The 25,446-nt window shown below is 41.0% G+C and overlaps 1 protein-coding gene across 7 annotated transcripts in view; it reads left to right on the forward strand.

Annotated features, from left to right (window-relative positions):
• The window catches only part of ZFHX4 (zinc finger homeobox 4), a 181,630-nt gene that overhangs the window by 34,619 nt on the left and 121,565 nt on the right, over positions 1 to 25,446 (forward strand). The window lies entirely within an intron of this gene.

Here is a 25,446-nt window from a genome sequence, read left to right on the forward strand (position 1 = left end):
TTTTAATTGTAGACATTTTTTAAGCCACAGAAAATAATGAATATTCCATGCCCTGTATAGGGAAAGAGGTGGTTTTCTGGCATAGAAATTTGTTTGCAACCATAGCCACACTGTTTTACATCAGTGTGTACAGTAAACATATGCACACACCACATTATTGCCAAGAGTATTCAAATGTAAACACTGTCCTCCTTTTGTCTGCCCTGCTTTTCCAAGCCAATAATGATTTTCACAAACATGAAAGGGTGTGGTGCAGATAAATATGTTAGTAGAATGGCAAATATATTTTTATCTTTACTGGAAAAAACTATGAAGATGTAATGAATACGTGGGAGTGATGAACGGCATTTATTACACAACTTGTCATGACTTTTTCCAGACCCTAATTACTGGGTAACTTATTTTCTTCGGTATGTTTACTGGACTGGCTTGATTGTGTTGGTTCATGTACAAAATATAACACATTCATTTCAAAGATGAATAACTTAGTAACTTATTAAAAACTTTGTCTAGAGGATATTAAAATTCAGAAAATATTGCAAACCATTAGTCACTGTAACAAGCTCTAAATGTGATTAGAAAATCCATTTTGCAAGTGTTACCTATTGATTTATACTAGAAATTTGTGATAACTAAACTATCAGGAGTCAACGGCTGATTACAGTACCTATGCTGTTTTTCTAATCGTATTGAAAATTTATACACACACAAAGAATGGAGGAAAAACTCAACAGATCTTTAGTTTAGGCAAGAAATAATATTTCACTGGACTTCGGCCAAGTTCAAATGTTAGTTTCTGAATTAACACAAGTATCAGAGGGGTAGCCGTGTTTAGTCTGGATCTGTAAAAAGCAACAGAGAGTCCTGTGGTACCTTTAAGACTAACAGATGTATTGGAGCATAAGCTTTCGTGGGTGAATACCCACTTCGTCAGATGCACGAATTAACACAGTGATTGCAGTGCCGTGGTAGCCGTGTTGGTCGCAGGATATTAGTGAGACAAGGTGGGTGAGGTGATATCTTTTATTGGACCAAAAGAAGGTGGTATTGATATTACCTCACCCATCTTGCCTCTTTAATACAGTGAACACTGGTAAAAAAATATAGAAAAGGCCTTTTTTAACACGATGGCTGTAATGTCAGTGGTTTGTATTGCAGACAAAATGAAGACCTTACATATGCATTAATAATACTATGGGGTCCGTATCATCCTCCCATAACTCTAACTATTGTTATTAATTTAATTTAAAATGTACCCATCAATAGTTATAGGGAAAATGTTTCAAAAGTTCCTCAGTTCCATTTTCAAAAGTTCCAAATTGCTGAAGTCACTTTTAAAAATGGGACTTAGACTCTTAAATCACTTAGGTGCTTTAACTTTTTTATCCCTTGGCATATATGCAGATTTGCAAGACAGAAATTGGATCCAATGCTCAAAACTAATCAGTCAAAACTAGCAATCCACTCAAACTGACACTGTCCCCCTTCATCAGTGCAACCCACCTTCCCTGGAGAATTCCTGACCAAATAAATTTGGCTTTGCAGCATATCCTTCAGGACAGCAAATTCAGAGTCTTAAGGACAAAGAAAAGGGAGTGAGTTTCAGATTCTAGGCCTCCTCACTGAAAATGTCTTGCCACACATTCACTCCTTTTTCAACTTTTGTTTTGTTAGTCTGAGCAGTTCAGCTGATCGTATCTGATTCAGTGAAGTACAAGGAAAGTGGCAGTCTTTAAAGTAGCCTGGACCTGAACCTGTTAGGGTGAAATTTACCACAGTGCTGAGGGCCTGCACAAGGCCCTAAACATCACCAGAGTCAGGGCCTTATGTGGATCCTTTGCACTGGGGTTAATCCACCGTTAGAGCTTCAAGGAGTTATAAAAGCATACATAGGAGAGAATTATCAATGTTGTCAATTCTTGCGATTGCATCACGAGTCTCCTGGCATTTGACATATTTCTTGAAGCCGCAGTCCCTGGAGTCATGTGAGGAAGTGAGAGTTTTTGTTTTTTAAGGAAGTTTCTACCTCCTCCCTCTTGATTGCAAAGAAAAGCTTTGAAAACTTGAATTAAATAAAATAAATAAAAAGAACCTAGTAAAAAGAATAAAAAGAAATCTCATGAGTTTTCAGCTAGTCTCGTGAATTTTTGGGGCCTGACTTAAATATTTTTAAATGCTTGGGGTTGGCAATACTGGAACAGGTTCCTATGGATAAAAACATTCTTGTTTCATATTGTTTAAAATAATGCATAATGTTCCTGATCCTACAGCTTCTTGCACATCCCCCAAGCAATTATTAGTGGGGGATGTGCGATCAGGCTTTAGGGTGGAATTGTAGGATATATTTCAAGTCTGTAAAGTTACCAGCTGGCAGAGCTGATAGTTTAGTCAAGTCCAAGTGAAGCAGTTGATAAATAGTTGTAAGCAAGTCGGTTTGAACTTTTTCTCTCTTGGTACATCAGATAAACTTTTAGAATACCTAGGAAAAAACATGAATTTATATGAATAATAGACATTTTGTCTTGGGGTGATGTCGAATTTTCTCAAATTATGTTTTATATTCAAGTAGCTTCTCTAGCTCTTGTAAAATTAAGATGCTCTGAATATGGTTTAGTAATAAGAAACTTTAACACTAGAACCATATGAGAGCATAGAAAAAAGCACTATGATTTTGTTTCTTTGTTTTCTCAAGCCCTCAAAGTTTTTATTTTTTTATTTTTTATTTTTATTTTAGTCACTTATAATCTTTATTTAAATGCTATTGCTTGTGAGTTTTCTTTTTATAAATGTTGCCATAATAGCTTGATTTTTTTGTTCTGGGCTTAACTGTTGATGGAATAAAAGGATAGGTCTTTGTAACCATAGCTTTTAAAACTACTATGAACATCAGAGCTTCTCTGCTGAAGCTGTATAATTTTAGCCACTTTTAAAATTAAATTCTATATATGGCAAAGTAAAATCTTTAGCTGTTTTCTAAGTTAACTCACCTACCCACCCCCCAAAACCCCACTCTTTTCAGTATCACAGTATTCAAGTGGTATTAGTAATGTGACTGCTAGAAACCAGAATAAAGACAGTTTTACCTTGAACAAACTCAGTTTGGGCTAAATGAAGTTCTAAAAGACTTGCATTTGGAATTATGAAGCTTGGTATTAGAAAATTAAATCACAGAAGACATGAATTCTTTGCAGTATCCATCAAGAAGTGTTCAATAACTTTACAAGTAAATAGAAGAAGATTGTATAGCAACAAAGTGCATTTCCATCCTGCAGGAGTAAGAGTTAAACTTCTGCAGATTTAGAAAGCTGAGGTAGCACAGTGATCATTGTTGATGTAACATAACTATAATTATAACTGCTCTAAGGAAGCCATTTTGTATCTCAGTAAGATATCTTGGCATACAGTAGTTTTGAAGTAATTTTAATATGTAAACAGTAAAAGTAGTTGTCCCATTGTATTGGTTGATGAGGAATGCTAATTAACTGAGATATTAACAAACATAGTCTAGAGCTAGCCAGATAATTTTGTAATTTCAGAAGAAAATGCTAAAATTAGTCTTAATATCTTCATTGGGAAATGTATTTTATGGCATATTTACCTCCCATTATTTTACATATATAATTGTTTAGAGTTTAAGGGAACTTGACAAGCAGCAGTTAGCAGACAAATACTCAGCTGTGTGGAAACTACTTTGCTTTTCTCTTTATTGACAAAATATTGATTCATAACACTATTAATGCTATGATTGTCAGTTCAATTTGAATAGATCACTTTACCTCTCGTGTGCTGAAACAGCAAGGGTATTACTCGAAAGAAGAGAGTGACCTAATTCCAGTTTAAGAAGGTTAAAGGTTAAAGGTTAGCTCAAAAGCATCATCTGCCTAGCTGCTTAACTTTAAACTGATCAATTTAATGAAAATCTGTTTTACAGATGGTGTTTTAATGTCTTTGGCAGGATTTAGGCAGCTTTAACGTTAGACGTATGCTAGTAAAAATTATTTCGTTATTTGACCAGAACAACACCTATTCTTTTAAGTTTTAAGGTAGAAGGCATGTGGGATATGGTATTTTGGCAAAGGACCCAGAAGCAGAAAGTGTTGATGATCTTTCCATATGGGCTCAAAACCAGAATACCTTTATGTCTATTGCTAATGATGATTGAGGAAACAAACAAAGCTGGATTCAGTTTTTACCATAAAACTTTACTTTGAATCCTTAAAAAAACCATCCAAAACTGTCTTTGGAAAGTCTTGTCTTCACTGCCTAAGGTAGCACTCTAAGGCCTGGTCTATACTACCCGCCTGAATCGGCGGGTAGAAATCGACCTCTCGGGAATCGATTTATCGCGTCCCGTGGGGACGTGACAATCGATCCCCGAATCGGCGCTCTAACTCCACCAGCGGAGGTGGTAGTAAGCGCCGCCGACAAAAAGCGGCAGAAGTCGATTTTGCCGCCGTCTTCACAACGGGGTAAGTCGGCTGTAATACGTCGAATTCAGCTACGCTATTCACGTTGCTGAATTTGCGTATCTTAAACCGACTCCCCGCTGTAGTGTAGATGTACCCTAATTTTTTTTAACATGGGTAGAGTGAGCTAATTATTTTTACTTTTATTACTTTTATTCCTTAACTATGTTTTGGTAGATTTGCATAATTCTTTCACTCTCGGAACACTGAAAGGAAGATATTTTAATTATACTATTTTTAATTATAATGAAATAAGCTGACAGAGTTTAAAGATGATGTATGAGAGATTCCCCTAATAAACTAGGGGTCAATCCCTCAACTGGTATAAATCAGTACAGTTCCACTTATACCACCTAAATATCTGGCCCCCTCTATTTTAGTTAAGATTATCAGAAAATATTGAAAACCAATATTTATATCTAGTTGTCAAATATATGTAATTCAACAGGAATTTCTTGCGGGACTATTATGTCTTAAATGTGTAATTCACTAAAATGCCAACCCCTTTGCTGAAATTCATCTCAGTGTTACACACAAAATCATTGCCTGCATATAACAGTTTTAAAAGGAGTGCCCTTTCCTTTGACCTTCAAACTTATTTAAAAAAGAGGTTACAATGAGTCTTTGTTTTGCTCACAAATGAGCATAAACAGGTTTCTAAAGAATCCAATAAAATGAGATAATCACAAATGTATAACCTCACGTATTGAAAGGATGAAAGAACAAATGGGGCTTTTACTATATGTTATAGGATGGATTTATAGTCTATTCTTGGGTCACTTAGGGCCAAGAATTTTCATGGTCAGCTGAGTGGTCTTGCTAGCTAGCATCCTCTGGAGGAAATACAAATGCCATGCAGCACCTGCTCTTCAGCTGGGGTTGTACTTCTATGCTTTTTTAAAGCAAGGTGTCCACTTCTCTTCCAGTTCAAAGTCAAAAGCTTAAGTATTCTAGCTTTCCCCTGCATCTGTCATCAGTGAAGCAGAATAGTCTGTCTGGATTCCATAATACTGTTTGCATATTGGGATTTTAAATCAGCGAGAGATATTGAATGCATTGCTTGTCTCTATCACTAGCAAGGAGGCACAAATGGGATATAGTCCTTAGGTAACTTGTAGCGTTACAGTCCCCCAAGGAACATTACTTGAGTTTTCTCATTATCCTTGTTATGGATGAAAGCATCAGTCTTACGAATTAAAAACTGGGAGGAAGGGGGAGATGAAATGACGGGAAGGGTGGATTCAAAATGGGCCAACAACCTCGATCACTCAGTTTGCTTTATTCTGTTTGGCATGAAATGATGATACTTTCATCAGTTTGGAATTAACACAAAGTCACATTATTTTCATTTCAATAGACCTGCATCAACTTTGTAATTTAAAATCAAACATCCCAGATATGTGCCATTCCAATTATTGAACTGTCATTGTTCCGGTATGATGGTAAAAGAGGTCAGGAGATTGTGCGGCACTTATTTGCATAAAAATCATTGTGCAAAAGGAAATTGGAATGTCTGTACATCTGAGGAGCCAAAACATGTTTTGTTTAATCTTATTCTAGTCATTTGTTTGGTGAAGAAAACTATTTTCAGAGATAAACAAAAGTTTATTCTTTTCTGTTGCTAAACACAAACCTCACTATGGAAAGTATTTCACTTTTTGTATTAATTTCAGATTTCTGTTCACGCCAGGGTTGAAATGCTGTATGAAATTTAATTCCTATAGCTAGTTTTTTTTAGTAATTGTAATTCAAATTATTTTACTCACATGTACAAAGAAAAAACAAACATTGAAAAATAATTTGTGTAGTAGACTAATATATGTATGCATACTATATATACTTAATAGATAAGTACATTGATTAAAATGATCAAGTTATTAGCCAAATAGTAATTTTAAATCACTTTTTGCTTTAAATTAATGAAAGAAATTTAGTCCTGCACATGATCCTATTATTTCTAATATATATAAATATATAAAAACATTTTTCAGTATGTTTACACATGTTGCCTGATTTTTCAGCTATGCCCGCAATGCCCTCCAAAAATCACACCAATATAGTGTTCAGTTTTCAGTAAAGCAGAAAAGACACTCAAATGATTGCTTAGTGCATCCCCTGCACTTCCTGTGAAATTCAGGCCATGTCTACACTACTGGCTAAATCAGCACTGCTGCAATCAATGAAGTGGTGTTGATTTAGCGGGTCTGGTAAAGACACGTTAAATCAATGGGAGAGCATTCTCCCATCGATTCTGTACTCCATCTCCCCGAGAAGCATAAGGGAAGTCGGCAGGAGAGCATCTCCTATTGACACAGAGCAGTGTAGAGACCACGGTAAGTGGATCTAGCTGTGTCGACTTCAGTTACGTTATTCACGTAACTGAACTGGTGTAATTTAGATCGATTTACTTTGGTAGGGTAGACCAGCCTTAATCTGAGCCTACTCCTGCAAGGCTACTCCTTGACTATAACCTGTGCTAGGCCACTTAGGCACCACTTCCATTGTGAAGGTGGCTGCCCAGTGAAGCATTCTCTACTCACCCCTCATGCAGAGCAGGAAATGTGAGCATATTAGAGATGGAAAAGGCAATGTGTAAGGGATCAACCCTACTTACTCTGTATGCGGGACACACAAAATGTCTGCATAGCAGCTGTTTTGTGTTCCTGCAAGTTATTCTGGAGATGTATGTGATTATTTCTGACTGGGGTCCAAAACAGGGATGCACTGTACAGTACATATACAGGTATGTACACAAGTACATTACAGTTATGGACTTATCAGCCTCTCCTCATCAGCTTCACAACATAGGTTTTTTTGTCATGTTTAACTACTTTTTGGTTTTGATTGGTGTTAGCTACTGTACCTCACAGGTGGCTTTTCTAACATTTACCAAACTGTAGGGACCCTCTCCCACACTTAACCCTATTTTAACAGCTAAAACTAAAACACTGGGGTCAAGGGAGATCTAATCTGATGAAACCCTCCCCATATGTAGAAGCTTCTTACTCTCTGCCTCCAATCTGGAGTTGGGGATAGTTGCCTGCTGTTAGGGAGGGTGCATCTCCTCCCAACCTGAGGAACCCTCCCCCAGCCCACACATTTGTTTATCTACCCATCCTGTTTAAGTGCTAGGATGGGGAGTAATGATGGGGCATACTATTGTGCCTACTAGGATTAAGCCCTGAGATTTCTAAAATGTGCAGGAATGTGTGTGTGTGAGAGAGACTGTCTAGGTAATTATTCTGGTCATTTTTTACACATTTATTTTTGCCCCTACTAGCACAATAGTTCTTAATTTTTGTAAGTAACACTGTCAAAGAGCCTGATGCTGCCAGGTGCTCCGCTACCCCACCTCCTATTGGATTTAGCAGGAATTCAGCACATTGTAGGAGATGATGGGCATTTAGGAGAAGACCCTAAGAGTACCTGAATGGTTATAAAATAATAATTCTGGATAGTACAGTAAGTATGTAAACTACATCTAGATTTTCCATGAATATGTTAGAGCAGGCAGGTTATAATTTTTGTGCCTCAGGATAGACTGTTTCTTGGAACAGGAGACTTCACCCAGTGAAATAGCACAGAATGACTCAGTGGTGCAATGGTAGGTTTTCATGCTAATATATAAAGAAAACTCAGTAAGAACCCTGGGACCTTCCCTTTGTGGACTGCCAAGAAGAAGCATGTCATGGAAATGACCCACTTGGTCTCCAGAGGGATGGAGCCAGCCTTGCTGTTTTAAAGCCCACAGATACATAAAGCATCATCTAACATGGCCTCAGGGGACGCTTCATGTGCTACCCTCCCTGTGGGAAGTAAGGTATTAAGATAATCTTTAGCTTTTAGAGGCAGGGGGCATTGAAGGAGATGAAAATGGAGCAAAGGTAGTCCCAGAATGATGAAGTGAGCGAATTCCCAAGCCTAGGGCATCCTGCCACAGCAACAACAAAAACAGAGAAAAAATGTTTTTTTTAATCAGGTGGAAAAAGTGTGAGCATTTCTATTTTCCCTGCTAAATTGTGCATTATTTGTGGGAGCCATAACTGATTATATACTTATAATCTGGTTTCAAGAATGAATATTTGATCTACTGTATTGGCTGAACTGATCTGATTAAAGAGTCATCCTTTCTCTGTTTGAAACTGTTGTATTTGAATATGATCAAGTTTTGTTCTTAATACAAGTAAAGCTTGTAAGGATTGCATTGTGATTGGCCCAGAGGCAATTACCCAAGGGTTCAGGGGGAGGGTGTGTTAGACTCTCTCCTTTCCCACAACAATCTCCATTTAATGGGCTATCCCAGTTTTAGTCCATGTGCTCCCCTGAAAGTCACCCCAAATGGAGCAGGAATATGTGCTAACCACTCTCTGTGCTGAGCGTGGGGAGAGGAACACACTGCCCTAGCCTTAGGGGTAATGTGGATACTCACTCCCCCTACTTTTGTTGGAGCTCAGGGATGGTGCGTGCCCAAACTTTCTGGGGAAAAATTAATCTTTAGGCAGAGACAGCTCAAAAGATGTCTGTTTCAGAAAGTGCTGATCACGTAAACATAGGGGTATAACTGAAATTGTTCTGAAACCTTAGCTATAACAAGGGCTACCAAGCATCTGCTGTAATACTCTGTACTTGTGTGTCTTGCTCCTATGCCCCTTGAGGGCAATGGGAGTCTTTCCATTGATTTCAGTGGGCTTTGGATCAGGCCCTTAGTATGTGTCACCCCAGGATCTCCAAACTGCTTTACAAAGGTAGGAAAGTGTTGTGTAATGGAGTTCTGAAAAGTCCCAAGTTGCCCAAGTTCACACACTAAGTCAGATATTACTGGTATGATCTTGTGGTCCCAATGTTCAAATTCAGGGGTAGTGCTAGTACCAGTCCTAGTGGGTAAGTAGACATGGGCAATCATGCCAAGTTTGCTAATGCAGAAAGTACTCTCTGAACTATCAGTAGCTTGATGGTTCTATTGTTAGCAGATTGAGAACTAAGTCTAAGGAAGATCTCACTATTCCAACTCAGGCCTGCTGTGATGGGAGCGTGAGAAAAAGATGCGCCTCTCGGAAGCAGAGCAAGCCTAAGAGTCTTGGGGAGGAGGATTTGCCAGTTACTGTTTTGTAAGCACTCCCCTTTGACATGTGCAGTTAAGCGCTCCATGCATGTACAGCTACCGAAGGACTGGAAATGAGGACAATTGAAACTGTGACCAAAAGGCCAAACAGTAAGGGTCTGTCAAGGTACAGGTACATCCATGATTCAAAACTTTTGATCCGAGAGGAAGTCAGGATCCTTGTGGGATATATCTGAATTGGCTCATGTAGAATCAGCACTCGTGTACCTGAATCCACCTACCACAAAAACATTTTAAAATGATTTCACCAAGTTAGTGTCCTATAGATAGTCACTGTACAGACACATCACCACCCTTGTATGACTCCACAGATGTATCAGGCCAGATTCAGCCCTGCATAGGGACAGGGAAGGCTGCTTGCATCACCTACATTCAGGTTCTGACAGGTGCTACTGTAACCACCCACCACAAGCCAGAGCCACCTGAAGGTTCTCTGAGTTATGCTAGTGCTTCATTTGGCCCTTATGGATCATCCCATGTTTTCTCTGTCCCTTTTGTCTCTTGCCCTGGAACTCATTCTTCTCAGGCCTTTCTGCCCTTGGGCTGTTCTGAAACAGCCCCTGAAACCCTCCCCTCCCTCTGGTGCTCCTGCAAAGACAGCTCTGCACCTGATGCACAGGCCCTTTGCATCAGTATGTTGTTTACCTGAAGAAAAGGGATGTGGAGGGCATAGGCCATAACGGATTGGGCCCGTTGTGAATGTCCTCCTGTTCCGCTGCCATTTTCTGCAGCAGAAGAGAGATTAAAAAGACTGGGACTGTTCAGCTTAGAAAAGAGAGGACTAAGGGGGGATATGATAGAGGTCTATAAAATCATGAATGTTGTTGAGAAAGTGAATGTGGAAGTGTTATTTACTCCTTCTCATAATACAAGAACTAGAGGTCACCAAATGAAATTAATAGGCAACAGGTTTAAAACAAACAAAAGGAAGTACTTCACACAAAGCACAGTCAACCAGTGGAGCTCATTCCCAGGAGATGTTGTGAATGCCAAAGGTATAACTGGGTTTGAAAAAGAATTAGATAAATTCATGGAAGATGGGTCCATTAATGGCTATTAGCCAAGATGATCAAGGACCCAATCCCTGCTCTGGGTGTCCCTAAACCTCTGACTGCCAGAAGCTGGGAGTGGACAATGGGATGGATCACTCAAAATTGCCCTGTTCTGTTCATTCCCTCTGAAGCATCTGGCACTAGCAGATGACAGGACACTGTGCTAGATGGTCTATTGGTCTTACCAAGTATGGCTGCTTTTATCTTCTTAGAGCAAATGTCATAAATAATTTACAATTCTTGAGTTTACTTCATGTGTGGAACTCAAGTGTTTAAGCAATTTGAATAAAAAATCCTCACAAATTGTGAAACTGCTGCCTTTAAACAAGTGAGATTTAGCATTTTGGGGGAAACACTTGCAAGAGTGTTTCATTCACAAACAGTGAAACTGAATGCAGGCACAAGTAGAACTTTATTAAATCCTGTGCACTGCTCTGTCCATGCAGCTAAGTTGCTTCCAGCCTAACTCCCCACATTCCCTAGTTTTCCGGTGTCCCCTCAATAGTGTAACAGTCCCTCCAGTGAACGTGGGGCCTCAGATTCCTGTTCCACTGATCATGATATATCTCTGTTTTTACAAACATTTTAATCTAAACATTAATAACAAATAATTGATGCCCAGACCCCACCCCATGTCTCTTTGGCCAGAGATTGCTAGCACATGGCCGAGTTGTCTTTATCACAAATTTAGCTAGTTAGAGTCACTGGGATTGTTCTATGTCTGTCTCCTTGTCACCAGTCTCTGAGTCTAGTAAACTCACTCTCTGTGGACTCTCCTCCCTTCTTGTGGAGTTGGCTTCCAGATGGCTCTCTGTTCTCTGATGATCACCATAGGCTCTCTCTGGGTGTTTGTCAACTGGCTTGTAAGTGCTTCTTGTTCCTTTGGTTCACTTGTCCCTCCTGTGTAGTGACTTCATCTGACTTGGATGCACCTACACCTTTCATGACCCCCTTTAGTCGACTACTTTTGCTGTCTCTCCAATGCCTGGATCATCAAAGGAGTGCCTTTCTCTAGAGCCCATAGGTCCTTGGCTGACCTACTTTAATGTCTGCTTTCTCTGATTGTTGGCCTTCTCATCTCGGCAGTGTCCCCTTCTTTCTGGCTACAACAGACCTCCCCCCCATTGGTATCAGGGTTTTGGTCCTTTGTCTCATCAATGTCTGTGCATGACTGTTTTGGCATCCTTGTGATGGGGTATTTCTGTGTGCCAAAAATGCTAACAAGGGATCTGAACCACAAGAGACGGCCTTGTGTAACAGTCTCTTAGCTGTTTTCACAGCTGATTCCACCTTACTATTACTCTGTGGGTATGCTGGGGAGAAGGTATTGTGCAAATTCCTTGAATTCTTCCAAGGCAAATTGGCATCCTTTGTCAGCAAATACAGTGTCTAGAATGCCATAGCTCACAAAGCAGGTCTTCAGTTTGCCAATCACCAACTTGCTTCTTGTATCAGGCAGGGCATCAAACTACCAAAAATTTGAATAGTAGTGCACTGTAATCAGGTACTGCTTTTCCTTGAAGGTTAATAAGTCTGCTACCACCTTTCATATGATGGGATGGGCAGCTCATGTGGTAAGAGTCTCTTTTTGCTGGTAGTCATCACGTGACTGACAAGTGCAACATCCTTCTATCAAGGAGCAGAGTTCTGTACTCATTGCCATCTAATAAACACACTCTCCGAGCTGTCAGTGCCCAGGAGTGAGCTATGTATTTTTTGGATGACATCTGTACATAATGCAGGGTTGGGAACAACAGCTCTCTGTGTTCCAAATAGGATTCCATCCATTCAGCTCATCTTTAATTTGAAAATATGGTTCTGCGCCTACCAGTATTTGGCTTTTCTCTTCTGGTCACCCTGTTAGTATCACTCTCTTGACTGCCTGTAGTTGGATGTCCTTTTCCATAGTTTCTTTGATTTCCATCAGCTTTGTTGTTGAAACTGGGAGACAGTGCAGCATGTTAATGGATTAAATGGTCTGATCCCTTCCCCCAGCTCGCTGATGCTGAGTATATATGTTCTGCTCAGGGTGTCAGCTAAAACCAGTAATTCTCCTGTACAATATCTGATCTCTCCCTGGTAGTGCTGGAGGTACATCAACATGTGCTGCAGTCTCCTTGGGGCACTAGGAAGGAGCTTTGCGATGATTGTCTCTAGGAGTTTGTGGTCTAATTGCTCTATTACTGGGTGGCTATAGGTGTACTAATGGAATTGCTCCACTCCAAATACCACAACCAGAAGCTCTTTTTCTATTTGGATGTATCTCAGTTCAGTCTCTGACAGGGCTCTCCTGGCATAAGTTACTGGCTTCTCCTGCAAAAGAGATACACCCAATCCTTTGTCCAATGCATCACACTGGAGCAACAGTGGCTCTCCAAGCTGGTAGTACTGCAGGACAGGGGATTCCATTATCATTTGCTTCAGCATGTCAAATGCTTGTTGTTGGAGGCCTGCTCAGTCCCACTCAACATCCTGCCTCGTGAGCTGACATATGGGTTCTGCTATTGGAGGTTGGTGTGAAAGGAACTTGCACAGAAAATTTATCATTCCTCTGAGGTGTCTTTTACATCCACTGGAACTGGTATGTTTCTGACTTCCTTGATCTTGTTGGGATCTGCTTTCAGTTTCTTTGCTGTGAGCAGATGTCCAATGTATGTCATCTTGCTATCTGAGTCAAAAAAATTTTGGGCCGAGCTTTATGTTCTTGTCCCTGCTTCGCTGTAAGGTAACTTGTCATTTTCTGTCATGGAGTCATTCAGTTTCTGTATCATTGCTCCCTTCACTTAGAATGAGGATATCATTTGCAATTATTTTTACCCCAGGCAGCCTTTCCAGTACTTGGGTGAATCTTCTCTGGAACACCTCAGGTGCTGGGCTTATACCCATTAGCATGTGCACCCATCTGCAGAGACCAAATGGTGTTGCCAAGTTCTCAGCAAGCTGGACTCTTTATCCAGGCTTATGTATCTTACATCACAGTCCATAAAGATTCTGGCTTTCTTATGTTCTTCCAAGATAACATCAATTGTGGGCTGTGGATAGTGGGATCTTTTCAATTCCCAGTTCAGTGGTTCTGGGTCTATGCAGATGAATAATTTGCCTGATGGCTTCTTTACCACCACCATGCTACTTACCAAGGCTATACTGGCCTCTGTAGGAGCTATGATATCCCTGCTCTGCAGACTTTCAAGCTCCTTGCATACTGGATTATGTAGTTCCACTGGAATTTTCATTTGTGGTAAGCACACCGGTTCCACTGTGGAATCTACTTCTAGTTGCAGCTTTCCTTCAAGGCACCTGCCACCTTTGAAAACATTCCCATAAGCTTTAAAATTGTCTCCATTGTCCATGGGACACTCCCTTTTGCTTCTTGCATTGAAGCTATAAAATTCTGATGCTGAACCTTGATTAGATCCAGGGCTTGTATGGGCTGTAGGGGTCTGTGATTGTGACTGTCCACCACCATTGTTATTTTTTCGGTGAGTTACTATGAGGTCACATTTTCCTAGAGGGTGAGCATTATGCCGTCATGGCACATTATTAGATTGTGCCTGCTCTTTGTAATGGGTGTGTTCAAGTCCACTTTCCCTGAGGAATCACAGTGCAGGAGATCCTGTTATCCGGCTCGAGTTGCACAGGGTAGTTCCCTATTAACACTGTTGCATGCATGAAGGTTGTTGTTGTCCCTTGTTGCTTTCTTCTCCCAACAGCTTGAACCTGATACACTGCCAGATGCAAGGAGAGAGTTGGGACATCATCACCCCCATCTGATGTGCCCTCCCTCTGTTGTATATGTCTGAATCTTTCTAAGACTTTCCTTTGCTCTTGCACAACCTGCTAAAATGGTTCAACCTACTACATTCTTGCAAGACTGCCTTATTGCAGGGCACTTCTCCTTTACCTACTCGTGCTGTCTCACAGAGCAAATGCATCTCACTATGGGTCTGGCTACCTGCTCTCCTTTGCTGTTGTTTCACTGAATGTGTTGTGCCTTCAAGGGCTTTAATCCTTTCTCTTGAGGCTTCTGCTACATGCCCAAGTGTCACAGACTATCCTGTCCCGAATAAAGGATTCTGTCCCAAAATTGCATGTAATAGCCATTGTGTGTAAGGCTGTATGTAGGGGTCTATGTCCTCTCCTTTGGATTGGTCTCTAGTGAAGAACTTGTGTCACTCCACAGTTTCATTCTGCTTTGGGAAGAAACAGGTTCCCTGCTGTGAGGTATAAGGTAGTGGTGAGATTCATTGGGGTGCAGATCTCTCTGCCTTGTTCCCCAGTCAAGTAAAATAATAGCTTTACTTTCCAGCTGTTGTTTTCCTCCTGCATGGCCAGGTGTGTGTGCAGCTTGAACTCCTCCTTTCACCAGTTCCATCCCTGGGCTAGGTTTGGATCTGCAAAATCCAGGGTGCCGGGGGACTTCAGACTGAGTTCCATGGCTCTGGCTATCCAGTGTTGCACTTCAGAGAATTTGCAGCTCAGATGTTTTCCCCCATGTTTCATTCTCAGAGAGTGAAGCTGAATGCATGTCAGATTGAACAAGTGGAATTTTATTAAACCTTGTGCACTGCTCTGTCCATGTGGCTGTGTTGCTTCCAGTCTAACTCTCTATGTTCCCTGTTCCACTGGTGTCCCATCAATAACAGTCTCTCCGTGGAACATGGGCCCTCTGAGTCCAGTTGCACTGATCATGATGCAATGAATTCTTCTTTCTAGGAGTGAGTTTGTTATTCTACAGCAGTTCTACTGACTTTGTAAGGTCAGTTGTGGTCTAAGGGTTTGAAACTAGGATTCAGAAGAATAGGCTGAATTCTCCACTGACTTGCTGTGTGACCTTGGGCAACTGATTTAACCTCTCTGTGTTTCAGCTAACCCCTCTGTAAAAACGGTGTAATAAAGCTTATCTATCTTTGTAAAGCACTTTGTGACCTGCAGATGAAAAGCTTGTTAATGTCTTAAGTATTAGTACTAGGTATTATTTTGGTGGTGGTGGTGAAAGGGGTTTGGTAATCTAGTAATAGAAAACATTGAAATCTCGCGGTGCAGTGTTCAAGCCTTTATCCCAACTCCCTCAGCTCTTGGGCCTTGCAGAGAAAGCTTGAGCTGTCTCTCTGTCCCACAAGGCTGTTGTCTGCCTTCTCAGCAGGAATTGTCCTCTGGCCTGCTGGTTACCCTATTAGCACTAGCAGGGCCAGCTCTGGCTTTCTGGCCGCCCCAAGCGAAAAAAAAAAAAAAAAAAAAAAAAACCATGGCGGCCAGAACAGCAAAAAAATAAAAATAAAATAAAATAAAATCTGCGGCGCAGCTGGAGCCAGGGTGCAGGGGGACTCCCTGCCCTGCAGATGTGCCCTGGCTAGCAGGGGCAGAGGGACGGAGCGGGGGGGGAGACAGAGAAAGGGGGCGGCCAGGGCTTCAGCGGGGCGCTGCCACGCGCCCCCTCCCGCCGTGCCCCCTGCCAGGAGGGCTCCACACCGCTCCGGTCGGCTGGGAGGGAAGGACGCGGGCTGTCCTGCCGGGCTTGCTGCAGGGCGCTCCCATCCTCCATGCCGCTGCCCCCTATAGGGCGGCCGGAGCGGAACAAAAAAGAAAAAAAAAGCGTCCATGCCGCCCTAGGATTGGGCGGAATGCCGCCTCCTACAAGCTGCCGCCCCAAGCACCAGCTTGCTCAGCTGGTGCCTGGAGCTGGCCCTGAGCACTAGTGAGCAGGCTCAATCAGTAGCTGGGAAGGTAGAGTGTGGCCTTGTGGGAAAGAGATGGCTGACTTTCAGCGAGTCTTGAGTTGAGGATAGAGTCACTTCCTAATCCATTTGCTGTTCTTGATGAGCCTTGTGAATACTACCATATTCTCCCTCTCTTGATGAGCCTAATGAATACTGCTTCATTCTCCCTGTATGTAAATCTGCTAGAGTGGCTGTTGCTGAGATAAGGGAGGTGAAGACAGGGTCCTGAGATGCTCTCACCCTAGAGAACTCTAGTAAGTCACACATTGTCCAAGAACAGAGTTGGGGAGGAACAAGGTCTCACTGCACAGAGACAGGCGTCTTGCAGAATAAACTTCTCACACCTGGGGTGGGTGGAGGGAGGATGGTGAAGATGTAGGTGAGGGCTTTTAAAAGTGCCTGAGCATTCACTGAATTTAAAACTGTGTGTTTGTGTATATGCGCTACTGGTCATGTGCCCATCTCCTGCTATAACACTATACAAATGTGTGTATAATATAGGGTCAGTAGCACCTGTTCTGGTAAAGGCAGGATTCCAATTTTCATTCTTATTTCTCTTTCTCAGTTTCTCATTACTTTTTTCAAAAATACTCTTCAGGGGGTGAAATTTCAAATGCTTAGTCTGACTACAAAGGCAATTCTCCCTTCTCTCTTTTTTGGAGGAGCTGTTTGAGTTATCTGAGCATGGGGCCAGGAGGGGGAGGGGGGAATAATTTCCCCACCTGCTCTGATCAGAAATCTAGTGCTCTGAGAGCTAAAGAAGTGCTAAAGCTAAAACATTCAAACTTAGCATGATTTGTATATCTCAATGAGACCTAAAAAACAAGCCAGGTTTGGAGAAAATTCGTTATGATCATGGTAAGCAGGCAATTTCCTGAATATGCAGTATAATTTTGATCCATATTTGCTTCAGGCTATGTTCTTTAAGGATGCCCCAGTGATGGATATCCAGCTTCACTGGCAAAGTCACTAAATCTTGTAAGTGCCGCAGACCAAATATTAAGCATTTTATAAGGTCTGTTAAGAATGTCTCCATCAGGGCAGTAGTCCTAGAGCAGGGGTGAAAGCTGCCTAGAGGCAGGATCAAAGAACGAACAAGCTAGGTACATAGTAATTGTCATACCACATCAAATGATATCACTGGTCCATCCAGTCCAGTATCCTGAAACTAAACTGGTCAATACCAGATGCTTCTGAGGAAAGTTCAAGAAGCCCCATACTGGACAAATGTGGAATAACCTCATAAGGGAAGCTTCTACCTATTCCCAATCAGTTTTAAATTGGCTTGCTCCCTAATGTATGAGTGTGTACACCCACTATGACTTTTAAAAATCTGATCTTTATATAACTCTAGATGTTCTTATCTATATGAATGTCTGATTTGTGAATGCCACACACCCATAAGCCTCAATGATATCTAGTGGTGATGAGTTCCACCAGTTAATTAGGGGTTGTATAAACAAAATTTCCTTTTACCAGTTTTAAGTGTGTTGCCTATCCATGTCATTCATTACAGTGTTCTTATATCATGAAGAAAGGAAGAACAGGTGCTCCTCCTCCCACTATCTACACTATTCATTATTGTATATATGTCATTATATCCCTGGTAGTTTTTCTCTTCCATAAACTAAACAGTCCCAATCTTTTCAATCTTCTTTTTTATGGAAGTTTTTGCATGTCTTTGATAACTTTGATCACCCATCTCTGAAGTGCTCGTACTTGTGCTAAATCCTTCCTGAAATAGGGTGATGAGAACTAAATATGCTATTCCGGATGAGGGTGTGCTACTGATGTATATGAAAACATTATAATAATATGACTAGTATTTTCCTGTCCTATCCCTTATGCATCCTAAAATTTTATTGGCTTTTTTTACTACAACTGCATATTGAGCTGCACATCTTTATTTTGTCTTCCACTGCATATCTTTTTTCTGTCCATAACAAAGCCTGGGTCGTCTTGAATGGTTATGGTTAATTTAGAACCCAGTAATGAGTATGAGTAGTTCAAATTATTCTTTCTACCAAGTATTATCTTGCAGTTGTCAACAGTGAATATCATCTGCTATTGTGCTTCCCATTCAGCTTCTTTCTGAAGTTCCTGATTTGTTCCTTATCCGGTTTTGACTAATCAAAATGATTTTGTGTCTTCTGCAAGATGTCACCCTAGTGTTCACCCATTTTTCAGAACATTAATAAACACGTCTATCCTAGTATGGAATTTTCGGGTACCCAACTATTAAGCTTCTATCATGGTGTAAATGCACCATTTACTCCTACTCCCAGCCAGTTTCTGATCGATGACCATACTTCACCTCTCACTCCACAACTCCCTAAAAGCCTTTTGTGAAGGACTTTGCCAAAGATTTTTTGAAAGTGCAAATAAATTGTCACCTGGTTCTCCTTTGTCCATTATTTTGCTGACATGCCTAAAGAATTCTAGTAGAGTAGAAATGCATGATTTTTCTTCTGTGTAAGCAGTGCTGGTTTGTACATATGCTACCATGATCAGCAATGTGTTTTTATCATTCTGTTTTTAATTATTGTTTCATCCAGTGTATCTGGTATTGAAATAGGGCATGCCAAATTGCCAATCTATAATTTCCAGGATTTCTTCTTCCTACTCCCCCCTTCTTTTTCAATAAGCACGCATTTTTGGCATGGCAGTTGATTTTAATGAGATTGCCTACTTTTGTTACAGCTCAGCCACTTCACTCTGAAATTCCTTCAGAACTCTTGGGTGTTTTATATCATCCAATCCTGATGATTTGTTGCTTTTTAATATGCCAGTTTGTTCCCTGGTGATCCAGCAGTCTCATCAAATCTCTAGCAAGATTCCTGCTTCTGATACACTGAAATTATTTCTTGTTACTTGTTCTTTATATTCTTGGGTATTACTTTTCATATTTCCAGGTACTCTTAATTTCCATTTTGCATGTTACTTCTGTAGTTTATTTTATTTTCTGTTGGCTTCAATAGGGTTAGAGGTTTCATTTTCTGAAGACTACCTCCATAGCCTGAGTAACCTCTTGCCCCATGGCATTTAGCTTACTATTCTTGTTTTTTCTTGCATTCCTCCTTCTTTTTGTTTAAAGGTATTCATGCCTTCTGTGAATCTGGTATGCTTAAATTCTAGGGCTTAAGCAGGCACAATTTATAACACCCCCAAGCCAAATAGTTTTGGATATTGTTTTCTTTAAAAAAGAGGACACTTAAATATAAAAAGTTAGACTACAATGAAATGTTGAGTGAAAATTGAAGCATAATTTTTGTAGCTTCTCGACAGTCTTAAGACCCCAATTTTGCATTCAGATCTGCAAGAACACAGGATTCTGCCCATTAGTACCAGGCCCGACTGTAAGTAAGATAGCTCCTGGTGTACATTGTTAACATGGCAACTGTGACTCAGTTACATTGAAAATGTAGATTCATTTATGCAAACAGTGGTCTCTCTTGATTTGCGCATCCACACTTTTTGCATCAACTGAAGTATTAGCACAAATATTGACAGCTGGATAACTTTTAGCTGCTTAACTTTGTAGGAGAAAGTTATTTTGCTGGTGGAAAAAAGAATGGATGCAATTCTGCATGCACAAATTGCCCCTGCATAAAAAGGAGCAAGACTGAGGCCTGGCTGAAAACTCAGGTCATGTAGTGCACACTTTTATAGAGCTGTTTATGCAGTTCATAGTAAACCTTAGTATGTTATTGATTATTATTAATGTATATCATGAAATGCAGATATGATGTCCAGGGCACCTGAGTAAACATTGTGGGAGCAACATTAACATCTAGAATTTTCTTACTTCACAGTACTTGACACTGTAACCTCTCACATTAAGGTTTTGGAGAAAAAAAAAGTGCAGTGTAGCTCTGTTCATATTGTGGAGTAATCTAATACAAAAATTATAATGCCAAGATCCCTCCTCTAATGTTAATATGAAATTAAGGATGAACTATTAACCACTGAAAAGTCAGGAAACTCCTGATTCTGATACGTGAGTACATACACTAAATCAATAGTACTTTGCACTGGTGTGTGTGTTGTATTTGCTTATCAAATGTTCAATACTCACAGGCAGATGAGTGATAGAGAAGTATTGAAACTGAAGAAATTACAGGCCTGATTTTCAGAAGTGCTGAGTACCCACAGCTCCCACTGACTTCAGCTGAAATTGTGTGTGTTCAACATCACTCAAAAATCAGGCTTTCTGTGGTTTGTCGAAGGTCACTCAGTTCTCTGCAGTAACCACTAGACTCTTTAGTTATGCAGCATGGTTAACTGGATATACTATATATAAAAACACACACAGCAGATGAATTAATACTTTTCTATCTATATGGATTCTTATACCATGCTCACTACCTAGTATCTGAGTGCCTTCCAGTAGTCCATTGAGCAACATGACTGTCACATGTTGTTTGTTCTGTCGTGCTACTGAAATGTTACTTTTGAACCCTGTAATATAGCTTATCAGTCAGAATGAAAGAGGCATGTGAACGTTTTTAGATGTATGTATTTACTACCTAAGTTGGCTGTATTACAAACAATAACTCTCTGAGCATTTTTTTTCATAAAATTAGCTATAGCTGTAAAATCTTTTCCAGATTTGTTTTGTAGTAAATCAAGATACATACCTTTTTATTTTTTTTTCTGTTCTACCATTCTAGTTAAAGATTTGTTAATACTTCTACAGGATGTTTTCAGCCAATCAAAACTTGTAGCAGTTTGCTTGTGTTTGAAACTGTTCTTTTACTCACTGGAGCAAACATGAAACAGAACTTTTACACAAAAAATGTGTTTGCTCATTCTTTATCTGTATTCCCTTAGGTCACAAGGCGGCAGATTCTAAGCCCTGCTCTGCTCCCTTTGTTTCACGGAGGGGAAAAAAAGAATTGGTTACTTCTTGTAAGTCCTCTCCTGGGGAATACCCTGCTGTAAAGGAGTTCCAAATCAAACTCTCACATTGCTTCTCCCACAGCAGCAGAGGGTGTGTCAAAAGAGGGGCAAAGAAGGACAGTGGCTGAAACATGTGTAACTTTAGCGCCCTCGTGGCCAAGATGGAGTCTGCTCTGCAGGCAGCTCTGGCCAAGAGAAGGCGTGTGCAGGAATGCAGCAGGAGAAATCCCTTCCACCCCAGGGGCACCTGTTCCAAACCTCCCAGAGTGAACACACACACACACACACGAAAAGTACAGTGGATACAACAAGGGAAATATTTATTTACAGAGGGATGAGAGGAGGAAAAACAACAAGGGGAAATATAGGGGGAGCAGTAAGACAGGGCTGCATCCAAGCCAAGGCCCCACAGGCCCAGTGGTAGCGCAGTTTGGAAGGGCAGACACCAAGCAATGTGTCTGCACACAGAGTTCAGGAGTCCTGAGCAAAGTTCCAGTCCAGTGGTGAGTCTTGGATGCTCCTGGTCATCTTCAGCGCCAGTGAACCTTCCCCCAACAAACCCCTCCGGTGCCCTCTTCTGCCGCTCTCTGCAAAGCCACACAGAGCGACCACCTCCCCACTTAACTAGCTAGCAACCTCCCTCCTTGTCCCCAGTGCAGAGTCACAAGCCCCAGTACTCACAGCCCCATGCAGATCTGGGCAGCAGTGATACTGGGTCCAGTTCTGGCCTGTCCTTCTCAGGTGATTCCTCCCTGGCACAGTGCTCCTCCTGGCTCCTGTCCTGTCCCCAATCGGCCCTGTCCTTCCCAGGCTTCAGGCAGGTTCTCTGCTGCTTCACTTTTCCAGGGGCTGCAGGCTGCCTCTCCCTCTCCCTGGAGCTCCAGCGCTGCCCCCTGGAGTTTCCCTCCTTTTTTCTTACTCTCCCCCTCCCGCTTAGGAAAAAGATTTAAAGGGCCATACTCTCTAAACCCCAAAGGGGTTACACATGCTTAAATTTCTCCTACTGGAGTGAAATCCATCCATGGTAGCCCTGACTTGGGCAGTGCCAGTGTTACAGGGCTACTGTGTTAATACAGATCCAGTGGCTTCCAATACTCTGCCCAGCTAGCACAGAAAGCCTGTGGCCATTGTTGCAAACCATGGGGTTCACTGCAGCCCTACATGCTGACCCCTAATTGAAGGTAGATTTCACCTCTCCCACATTCATCCTGGATGGTGCCCAATTGCTCTGTGTTGGTGGAGCGGATTTTACTCTTGATAAGTGCAGTGGTTCCCAAACTGTGGTTTACAGAGAACTGGTTGATCATATGGAGCTGGTTTTTCTCGCCTCCTCTCCCCCCCCCCCAACTAAATCACATTAAAAGAAGCTAAAAATAGATTTAAAACTTTTCTAACATTACTTTTCCAGGGAGACTGTTTGCTAAGTGCCACAGGGACGATGTTCAGTTGCCAGTGACTTGATCATGATCCATGAGACAATGTCTCTATTATGATGTAGGCCACAGAATGACATTTTAACTGATTGCTTTTTTGTTTTCTGTATGATTTGCTTTACGATTTTTTAAAAAATATTCATTTCCTGTTAAAACAAGAACTTTGTTCAGTGTGATGGAAAGAGAGAGGGCCAAACCTATCCCTGGTGTAATGCCACTGATATGAATGACATTGTACCAGGAATGGATTTAGCCCAGGGAGTTTTCCAAAATGACTGTGTTTCTCAGCTCTGTCAACTGGCTGGGGCACGGGACTTCTGTGGTTTGACTACTGTGGTTTCTCACTACTATGAGACATTATCCAGTTCAAAAAGTTCTGTTACTTGGGAAATTTCTTATTCAAAGTGATGGTGTTTCTCTCTCTTAGTTTATTTTTAGGGTTTTCCATTTGTTTCTGGTGTTCTAATGAATAGTAACAGGGAGAGAAAAGAAAAGGGTGTAAAAAGTTTGCATGGGTTGAAATGTTGGGTTTTGTTTTCCTTCATTGAAGCCACATTTTGATTACACCAGTGTATAATTTGAAATATTTTTGAGTTTATTCTAAGTATCTTACTGTGGCCCCAAATAAGCAACAATATAGTGATACCCATGTGATAGATTGTGAAACCATGTGCTAAAATACATTTACCATGTACCTTTGACCACCACCTCAGCTGCACTCTACCACTAATCTGCCTCCTCCTGGATTATGGCACACTTCCAAGCATCTTTCAAATAACTGGTCTTTTTTTCACACACACACACACACACACACACACACACACACACACACACACACACACACACACACACACACACACACACACACACACACACCCTAACAGAAATATTTCCTCTCTTCCCTCAAACATGAAATTTCACTCCAAAATTCCAACTCCTTATCCTCACTTTGAGGGCTTTGCACAATGTCACCCTTGCCTACAACCCTGTCTCATAGAACCTCATTTGCTCACTACACACTGCACGTACCTACCACCTCACAAAAATTTCATCTTCTGCTCTCACTCACATCTCTACATGTTCATTTTCACACCGACCTCTATGCCCAGCCATCTTCCTTTTCTCCAAGTCCAAAACTCACTTCTTTTTTTGCTGTCTTCCTGCCAATAACTATTCTTTTGCTCTCTCTCATTTATTTGTGTGTGCGCATAAAATTTATAAATGTATGCATTTATAATTACATTATGATGTCATGTGGGATAAAGGTTTTTTTGTCATGTATTTGAGATGGCCCTGTTATTTATGAGTAGTAAATCAGTCGTGCCAGTCATCCCAGAGGAAACCATCATGTGTTCTGAAACTGCTGCATATTTTACAGGGAAAGTATTTTAGAGAGTTCTTAAAAGTGTATTGATACTATTTTTTCACATACAAAGCCAAGCTCCATTAATACCTAGGGAAAGAAAAGTTATGACTAATACATTTTAGAAACCTCTACATTTTTTCCCTATAATAGCTTTTCCATACATTATAATGTTGCAGTTTTAAAGTCTGAGATATCAGGGCTAAAAGCAACTGCTGTGTACCCTGTTGGAAAGCTGAAAATCTCCTATTTCCATAAAATCCTGTTTCCAGCTCTGCAGGATCACAAGCCTAACCCATCACTAGTATGGTGCCCATCCTGGGAATAGGCCCAGTGTAATTTGAAAGGAAAGTGCTCCATTTGAGGGAAAAGAAGGAAAACATCTCTGGCAGTTTGTTTTTAACAAAAACAATAAAATAATGGCAGCTGTTTTAAACTGTTTAGATTTGGGGCATCAATAGCAAATGCCCTTGGAGATAGTTTTGGGACCTGATCCCAAATGCAGTCAAGCCAGTAGAGAGACTCGTTGACTACAGTGGACTTTGGATCAGGCCCTTAGTGGGCAGAGAGTGGGATGCCAAAGGTTCAAGATTGACTATTTAGCGCATGGATATCATTACAAGATATGTGGTGTGTGCTGCCATAGCACATGGAATGAGATTCTGTGCTGTGCCTCTAAGAACCCACAGCCCAGGAGGCAGAGAGGCCCTTCCATTTTTGAGCTGTGCTGGGAGTGGGCCCCTGGCATCCTTATGTAGCCTGGGGCGGGAAGGCTGTCTAAATTATGGCAGCCCTTCCTGGCTGCTTCTGGGCAACAACATTACCTAGAATTTCTGCAGCACAATGCCCAGTGCCCATACATCCCTCCCGTTCTAGCCCCTCCTTGGCACAACTGCTACACCAGGGCTTGAAAGGGTCCATGAATATATAAAGTGTGTGTGTGTGTGTGTGTTTAAACCAAGTGATGTGCAGGTATCTAGAGAGAGAATAAAATTAGTGTTTTGGTAATGATAAAATATAAAATATTAGGAGAATTAAATGGGAAAATTATTAGTAAAGTGACTATTAAAAATATTCCACTCTGCTTAATCAAGTATCTTCCTTATTTGTGGAAGAGTGGCATTTTTCCTATTTATGTCAGCTCTCACCTGCAAATGTTTTTATAGAACAGAGTAAAACATTGTAAAGCATAAGGACTGATAATCTGTAGGCATAATATTTTGGGCTAACTTCTTACATCATTTTTCATAGATATAATGAGAAATTTTACTTGAAATCGCCAAGTCACAGAGAGATGACCATTTTAACACTCTCAGACATTATATCAGGTTAGCATGCTCTCTGATTGACATGGAGTGCATGCTGTATAATTGCAAGCCTGCTTCTCTTAGTGC

Source organism: Chrysemys picta, chromosome 2 (assembly GCF_011386835.1).
Source record: "Chrysemys picta bellii isolate R12L10 chromosome 2, ASM1138683v2, whole genome shotgun sequence".
NCBI classification, from domain to species: domain Eukaryota; kingdom Metazoa; phylum Chordata; order Testudines; family Emydidae; genus Chrysemys; species Chrysemys picta.